This window comes from Pelodiscus sinensis, chromosome 24 (genome assembly GCF_049634645.1).
Source record: "Pelodiscus sinensis isolate JC-2024 chromosome 24, ASM4963464v1, whole genome shotgun sequence".
Taxonomy (NCBI): domain Eukaryota; kingdom Metazoa; phylum Chordata; order Testudines; family Trionychidae; genus Pelodiscus; species Pelodiscus sinensis.
The window spans coordinates 1,990,604-1,999,380 of NC_134734.1; positions in this window are offsets into that span (position 1 = coordinate 1,990,604).

Consider the following 8,777-nt stretch of genomic DNA (forward strand, 5'->3'; position numbering starts at 1 on the left):
GAGCTGCCCCTTTCCCAGAATTGGGAGGAAACCAGGAACTGGGCTGGGTCCCAGGGAGCAAACAAACCTCTGACCAGCCAGGGAACAGCAGGTGGAGCTGAGATTTGTGTCCAGCTGGCAGCGGCTCGCACTCACATTCCTTTCCTGGCAGAAACTGACTCAATGGAACACGGGACCTTCCCTGACTTGTCTCGCCCCAACCGCTGCCTCGTTGACCCCCTTGTGCCCCACGGCCTGAGGTGCAAACATGTGAGAGACGCAGGGACCCCTCCCCCCTTTCCCGCCATGTCCTGTCGCTGCCTGCCACAGCCACGGCTTGGGTCCCTCAGACACTTGCACAGAACGGGCCCAGCACAGCCTGCCCGTGAAACCAGACAGGTTTGTGTCTGGCAGATTTGTGTGAACCTGTGAGGGTGTTTGTGTTTCCACGGCTCTTGTTTGGGTTCAGAGCTGCCATTTCCTGCAAAGGGAGCAGCCCATCGAATGAGGCGGGTTGGGGCAGCCTGACCCCCTGCCAGCAATGCAGACCCATTCCCAGGACACCCTGTGCTGATCGGCCAGCCGGGCACAGGGCAGGGCTGGAGGAAGGTGAGATCCCAAGCCAAGCCCCTGAAGGTGCCACAATAGAACAATCAGACCCCCCCCCAACCCTGCAGAATGGGGCTTCCATGACGGTGCCTTTAGATCCTGCCCCCACCCCCACCAGCCCTTGTTAGTTACCCGGGGTACAGAGGCTCACTCAGGCCATGGCTGATCGACTTTCCTCCTACACCCCCCTGTGCCCCTCTGGCCTGACCCCTCCACAATGGGCTTTGCCAAGGCCGGGCTCAGCTGTCACCCACTGCATGGCTTCTGGTGCTATGCAATGAATCCAAGCTACCACCCCGAGAAGGGCACTGGGGGGCCCGGAGAGCTGGGGGGCTGAAGGAAACTCATTTAGCTCCTGAATGGGCCTGCTAATCAAGGGCACTGACGATAGAAGTGCCCCCCTCCTGCTGACCGTGCTAGTTATTAGGGGAGAGGGAAGAGCAGCCACATCTGGTTTCCCACATCAGTAATTCGTACTAATAACTCCCAGACCTTCTTGGGGTAGCGAGTCCACATTAACGGAGCCTGCCTCACACTCATTGGGATGTTTCCCCATAGTGAGGACATGCTGTTTCGACTTTGTTTACTCAGGAGTTATTCAGTCTAATTTAGTAACTTTGAAATACTTTCCTAGTGCAGACTTGGCCTTAGGGGAGTTAGGAACACGTTAATATCAGGGGGTATGTCTACACTACAGCACTACAGAATTAAGCTAATTTGAATTAGTGCATCTAGACCTAAAAACTAATTCAAATTAGCATTTTGCTAATTCGAACTAGCATGTCCACACTGAGTGGACCCTGAACCGAGGTTAAGGATGGCCGGAAGCAGTGCCGGCAGGGCATCAGGTTAGGACTTAGAGCGTGGAGCTGCTGTCTCAGGCTAGCCGAGAGCTGTGCTTAAAGGGACCCGACCCCCACCCCGGTCAGACAGTTCTCAGGCTACTGGGCTAGATGGACCTTTGGTCTGACCCAGTACGGCCGTTCTTATGTTCTTATGTTCTAAGCTCAGGGCTCAGGGTCGGGTCTCACTGGACCAACTTGATTTTCATGAAAACCTGCTCCTGGGTTCGCATGTGACCTTTGGTGGCCAGGCTGGCAGCTATCCTGCCCTAGACGGACACTTTCATGTGTCTAGTGCGGAGATTGTGGATGGTGGAGGCCTCCCCCCAAACTTGGATGAGGTCCACGATCTCCGAACTAGACCAGGCTGGCGCCCGCCTCTTGCAGCCACGGGCAGGCTCCTGGCAGCCACCAGTCTGGTCCTGGGAAGAGGCGGAGGGCTGGGTGGCAGCGGGTGGCTGGCTCATGCCGTGCCAGGTGCAGGGTCTGCTGGCTGGGTGCTGGCAGGCTTGCAACTGGCACAGGCACCATAGCCAGACCATGCCCCTTTAAGGGCTCCGGGGCCAGGAGGGGGACAGAGTTTCCCTGGTTTGGCCCAGAGTGGCCACCAGGGCAAGCTGGGGAGGGCTAGCCTCCCACTATTTGGAATTAAGTGGCTACACAGCCCTTAATTCAAACTACTTAATTCGAACTAGGCATTAGTCCTCGTGGAATGAGGTTTACCTAGTTCGAATTAAGCGCTCCGCTAGTTTGAGTTAAGTTCGAACTAGTGGTTTGCCTGTGTGGCGCCTATGAAGGTTAATTCGAACTAACAGTTATTAGTTCAAATTAACTTTGTAGTGTAGACATACCAGGCTGAGCTGGTGCTGTCTGGGAGTGGAATGTGCCTTTGGCAGATTGAAAGGGAGATGAAGGTGTCTCCAAGGCAGGCTAGACCTTATGGGGAGAATATTCCTGTGGTTGTAGCTGCCTGCTGTGCTTTGAACAATAGCTATGAAAATAAGGGTTAAATATTTGCCCAGGGGTGTGTGACAGGGTGCCTGCCCGGCACTGGCCCTTTAAGGGCAATACCCAGCCCTGAGCGAGGGCTGAGAGTGAAGCTCCGGCTGAGGCAGTTCTTGCTAACTGGGGCACTAAGGAAGGGCTCCTGGAGGGAGGAAGGAGACTCACTCTTGCTCAGGCTGGGGAGCAGGAGGGACCTGGCTGCCTGGGAGGCAGGAGGCTTCCTGGAGATAGTGCAGTGCTGGGGAAGGCAGAGCAGGGGAAGTTCGCTCCAGCCTAGCTCCCAGGCTGCAGGGCCTGAGGCCAGACCTGAGTGCAGAAGGGGTCAAGAGACACTGGAGCGGGCAGGGTCCGTATCCTGAAGGCAACAGCACAGTCTAGGTGGCGATGCAGCTCTGGGACACGATTGTGGAGTGAGGACACGGGGAAGCAGCAGCCTGAGGGAGGTGCCTGGAGGGCACATGAGCTAATTCCCAGCACTACTGGCAGGGGGCGCCGTGTGGTGAGTCCGCCCTGTGACAGGTGGAGCACCGAGGCACAGTGCCTGGCTGCAGAGTTTCAGCAGGTGATGCTAGCACTGTCGTGGGAGCCCCAGCGCTGCTACTGATATCAGGCTGGCTTTGAGGGAGCATGGGGTCCAGCAGTGGCATCCAATAGAACCCCTGGCCACGCCGGAAAATGCCTGAGCCGTGGAGCCTGGGCCAAGTGGGTTGTGGCACAGAAAATACGATTGTACCTCTACAAATGTCACCAGCATTGGTCACGGCACATTGCAGTGAAACACACAAAACACCTCGGTTTGATGGTAAGGCAGGACCTTGGGCCTTGGCACTTTCTGCAGGTCCAGCTGCCACAGGGAAGTTGTGCGAGGGGAACGGGCTGTTCCCAGAGAGCCAAAGGGCACACGTGGGCACAAGGGGGATTGATGGACCAGGACTGGGTGTCTGCTGTGGGGAAGGTGAGGCCCATTGGGCTCACTCGTCGGAAGCATCTCAGTTCAGTCCTCCATGGCCTTCATCATGTGGCCCAGGGCCAGCCTTAGGCCGATTTGCCCGATTCCCCCAAATGGGGCCCCGCACCTAAAGGGGCCCCGCACCCTGAACCCGGAAGTGTGTTGGGCGCCAGGGGCGGCGAGTGAATATTCCGAGCCGGGGGCCCTGCTCCAGCAATATATGGAGTGGGGTCTCTCCCTCGGCTTTGCCTGGAGCGGGTCCTGCCCTCCCCCCCTCCCCCCGCCAGCCCTCCCGTGCATCCTCTCACCCCGCCCCCAGAGCATCCCCTTCAGCCCTGGACCATCCCTTCTATGCACAGCTCTCAGCGCAGCTCCCCCTCCTCAGCTGCTGCTGCCATGTGTGGTGTTTGCAGGTGGGCAGGGAGAATGCCCGAGCGTGACGTGACGCCACGGCCCGGGACTTTAAAACTCTTCAGGGCCCCGTTGTGTCACATGGCATAGCTCTGGGTTCGGAGTGTACTTATGCAAGAAGCTGCAAGTGTAGACATAGCCTTAGAGGGCACACCTCCCCCAGTCTCTCTGCCCCCGAGTTAATGTCACACACATTGGGTTAATGCAATTGCAGGATAGTTGCATGAGGGGAGTTTGGTGGGGGCCAAACTAATCCCTGTTGGTAGGAGGATAGTGGGAAAAGTCCTTCGAGAGGGGTGACATGACACATAAATGCTTTGCAGTCCCACAGTGAGTCAGGCAAGCAAGCAGGGACACCTGAGAAGCGGCTGCCCGGGGGAGGGGTGTCCCCTTAAGCACAAGCCTCAGAGAGCCTCAGGCAACAGCCACACAAAAACACTCCTGACCTGATGCCTTACCCATGACCTGGTTCCGGCCGGCTAGGGGACAGTCGACAAAGGCTTTTGATGTGGACCGCGAAGCGTCCAGACTCCCGCGCTGTGCCAACAAACATGATCAGCACAGCGCAGCAGCCATTTTAATTTAAATGAAGTGGTGATTATTTAAATCACTGCTTCATTTTCCTATGTCTACAAACGTAATCTATATGGCTCCATCGATGAAGCCATGTAGTGTAGACATACCCTATGATTTCATGATCACTTTTACCCAGTAGTTTTTTCAACCTTCTGAAATAAAAAGTTGTCTCCAATGCAGTCCAAGAACTTCTTGGATAGTCTCTGCCCCACTGTGTTATTTTCCCAACATATATCTGGATAGTTGAATTCCCCCATCACCACCAAATCTTGGGCTTTGGACAATTTTGTTAGTTGTTTAAAAAAAGCCCCATTCACCTCTTCCACCTGGGTAGGTGACCTGTAGTAGACTCCTAGCATGACATCCCCCATGTTTTTAATCCGTTTTAGCCTAACCCAGAGACTCTCAACACTTCCGTCTCCTATGTCCATCTCCACCTCACTCCAAGTTTGTTCATTTTTAATATATGCCGGGGACTCGAACCCGGACGGCCTTTGTTCGTTGTCTGACCGCAAAGAGACAGGCAACACCAGCAAGATCCAATCACGAGCTCTTTATTGAATAGTGCACACGACAATAGAGAGCAGCCCGTCTCCAAAGAGAACCAGCCCCGATTTCATTAACAGGTAGGCTTTTATAGACAGTTCCGTCGCGTCATAGACTATTCACCCAAGCAACCCACCCCCCTTTATCGGTTAGAAACTTCCAGTATCCATGCACACTTGGCCAACTATACATCATGGCCTTAAGCAATTCATCAACAATTTCTTATCAGCCCAAAAGACAGGTACTGGGCAACAAGGAGACAGTTTGTTATGGCCAAAAGGAGAACATAAACAGGGAGTTTGGAACTAACAGGGGAAGAGCAGAAACAGGGAGTCTCCTTATCAGTTCTCAAAACAAACTGTTCCTCATCTCAGCAGGTACAAGAATGCAGCTTCTTAGGCAAGCGTATAGGGTGCGTCCCTGCCTGAACTCATCTCCAGTTCTGCTCAGGGACTACCCAGAAACCTGGGTTACATTTGCTTTAGCATAACTGCACTAGGCCTAATTTTCTAGGGCCTAACAGATATAAGGCAACACCTCCTCCCTTTTTAATAAATAAGGCTACACCTCCCTTTTGTTCCCCGTCTATCCTTCCTGAGCAAGCTGTACCCTTCCATACCAACATTCCAATCATGTGTATTATCCCACCAAGTTTCTGTGATTCCAGCAATGTCCTGCTTGTATTTATTTATTAGCATTTCCAGTTCTTCCTGCTTATTACCCATACTTCTCACATTTGTATATTGGCATATAAGATACTGATTTGACCTTGCCTCCCAGTTTTGCCCTGATCCTCTTTTCTCTCTGCCATTATAGCCCATGCTCTCTCCCATTTCCGACCCATCTCCCAGGTCTCCATGTTCTCCACTTACCTGTGGGCTTTGCTCACCTATCCCTGTCGAACCTAGTTTAAAGCCCTCCTCACAAGGTTAGCCAGTCTGTGTCCAAATACGGTTTTCCCCTTCCTTGAAAGGTGAACACCATCCCTGCTTAGCAGTCCTTCCTGGAATAGCACCCCTTGATCGAGGAAGCCAAAGCCCTCCTGGTAACACCATCCTCGCAGCCAGGCATTCACCTCCAGGATGCACCTGTCTCTGCCTGGGCCCCTACCTTCAACAGGAAGGATCGAAGAGAATGCCACCTGTGCTCCAAACTCCTTCACCCGTACTCCCAGAGCCCTGAAGTCACGCTTAATCCACTCAGTGTCACACCTGGAAGTATCATTTGTGCCCACATGGATGAGTAGCATGGGGTAATAGTCAGAGGGCCGGATAATCGTTGACAATGCCTCCATAACATCTCCGATATGGGTCCCTGGCAGGCAGCATACCTCCTAAGATAAAATGTCAGGGCAACAGATGGGCGCCTCTGTCTCCCTCAGAAGACAGTCTCTGACCACCACTACCCTACGTTTCCTATTCGCAGTGGTGGCAGCAGACCTTTTTGATTACTGCTTACCCCTCCTGGCTTTCCTAATTAGGCTACATTCCTGCAAAGTATCAGAGGGGTAGCCGTGTTAGTCTGAATCTGCAAAAGCGACGAGGAGTCCTGTGGCACCTTATAGACTAACTGAAGTGTAGGAGCATAAGCTTTCGTGGGCAAAGACCCACTTCGTCAGATGCATCTGACGAAGTGGGTCTTTGCCCACGAAAGCTTATGCTCCTACACTTCAGTTAGTCTATAAGGTGCCACAGGACTCCTCGTCGCCATTCCTGCAAAGGTCTTCTAAACGCTGAGGGGGGCTCTGAGGATTTCGGGAGTGCCTAACGTTGGACTGAGGTGACACAGGTTACGTCTAGACTGCAGGCTTCTTGTGCAAGAAGCTTTTATTGGAAGACACATTGCACTGATTTAAATCCCCGCTTCATTTGCAATTGCAATGTGTCTAATTTGCATCCCTTTTATGGAAAAGGGATGCAGTCTAGACACAGCCTTCCGGAAAAGGGCTTTTGCCCGAACAAGAACATCAAAGTATTTGCGCAAGAAGCACTGATTTCGGAGAGTAGAATGTCAATGCTTTTGCGCAAAATCAAGTGGCCAGTGGAGACAGCTGGCAAGTTTTTGCGCGAAAGCAGTCGCTTTTGCGGAAAAACTTGCCAGTCTAGACGCAGCCTTGCAGTGGGCACACCCACCCCTCCTTTTAGCTGGCTGATAGCAAGCAGTAGTTCAGCCCCTGCTTACACCTGTAACAACCACCGTAAAATGCACCCGGACTTCCCTTTCTCGCAGACGGATTTTTACCCCCGAATATCAGAGAGGGCAAAGATACAGGTTCACTTCAGATGATTACTGCTTACCCTCTCCTGGCTTGCCTAATTAGGCTACATTCCTGCAAAAGCCTTCTAAAGGCTGAGAGGGGCTCTGAGGATTTCGGGAGTGCCCAAGGTTGGACTGAGGTGACAAAGGCTACGTCTAGACTGCAGGCTTCTTGTGCAAGACGCTTTTATTGGAAGACACATTGCACTGCTTGGCCCAGGATCCTGAAGCGTCTCCTCCCCGCCCCACAGCTCCAGGAGGGACTGTATCTCCGGGCCAGATCAGGATGGGGTGCACCTCTTTGTCCCCCTGGGTTGGTCTTGGGACCCCTGGGGCTGCTCGCTGCAAGGGCCAGGAGGGTGGCAGGAGGCTTCAGGGGCGGACATGGCTGGCAATGGCTGTGGCAGGGAGAGCTGCATCTCCAAGGTGCTGCTCCCTGTCCGACTTCCTGCCACAAAGCTTGGCCAGGGTACTTGCAGCCTAAAGAGGGGCCAGGGGAGTGGTGATTAGTTTGCATGGAGTGGCTGCCAGGGCCCCTGTGCTTTCCCTGGAGGCCTCTTCTTGAATAACCCCCCCCCCCCCTCCGGCCACACATGCCTTTTTGTGCAAGAGCTCTGGAGTGAAAAGGCTTCTTCCTTGTAGAATGAGCAGGGCTTGCCGAGCGGCAGCGAGCCCTGCTCGCCAGCCGTGCGGTTCTGTGCTCTGCGCAGAACGCTCCGTGCGGGTTCTTTCGGGGTGTAATCTACTCGCCACAGGCGGGCAGATTACACTATTTGTCAAGCCCTGTGAATGAGGAATACCAGTGCAGCAAAAACCCCTCTGTTCTTTCGATTCACTGTCAAAAGAACGCGTTTGCGGTGCCGACAGAACTCAGGTTTTGTCGGAAAACAGCCATTTTTCCAACAAAACTCTGTAGTGTGGATATACCCAAAGAGCCAGGTGCCCAAATCCCTTTGTGAGTGTGGCCCTCTATCGCTGAATGATTCAGTTCCCCAGCCTGTGGCTTGCGGACAGCACCGGGCCACCTCCCAGGGATGCTGAAAGGGTCAAATTCATTGGGGTCTGTGAGGTGCCTAGACCGTATTGTAAGGAGGACTATGGACAGATGGATGGACATAGGCATTGACCCACCCCTGGGCAGGATGCGGAGATGGAGACAAAAAAATCTTCACTCCAGCAGCATTAGCAGGTGAACCATCTAGGAACTGGTCGAATGCCCCGGAAGGGCCCGGACTGGACAACTCGTGTGCTGGAGCTCACATGAGGAGGGGGGGGGGACGTGTGATAGAGATCTGACCGTGCCGAGTCACACAGCACAAACCGCTCAGGATGGGGACACGCAGTAGAGAGCTCCCAGCCTCTGTGTCACAAACCTGCTTCCTGCAGCCAACAGACACAGTTTCTCCGTGGATCACGTGTGCTTGGGAGCCAGGATAGGAAGCTCAGCTCTTTCTGCTGGAGAGCACAGTCCTGGAGCGCCCGTGCTGGGGGGGAACCTCCTTCAGGGGCAGCAGTGTCACCTGTACGGCAGGTGTGGCAGATGTGCGTGGCCCTATTCTCGACCCACCTTGCTGAAGGACCTTGAGTATCTTGGAGTGTGTAGA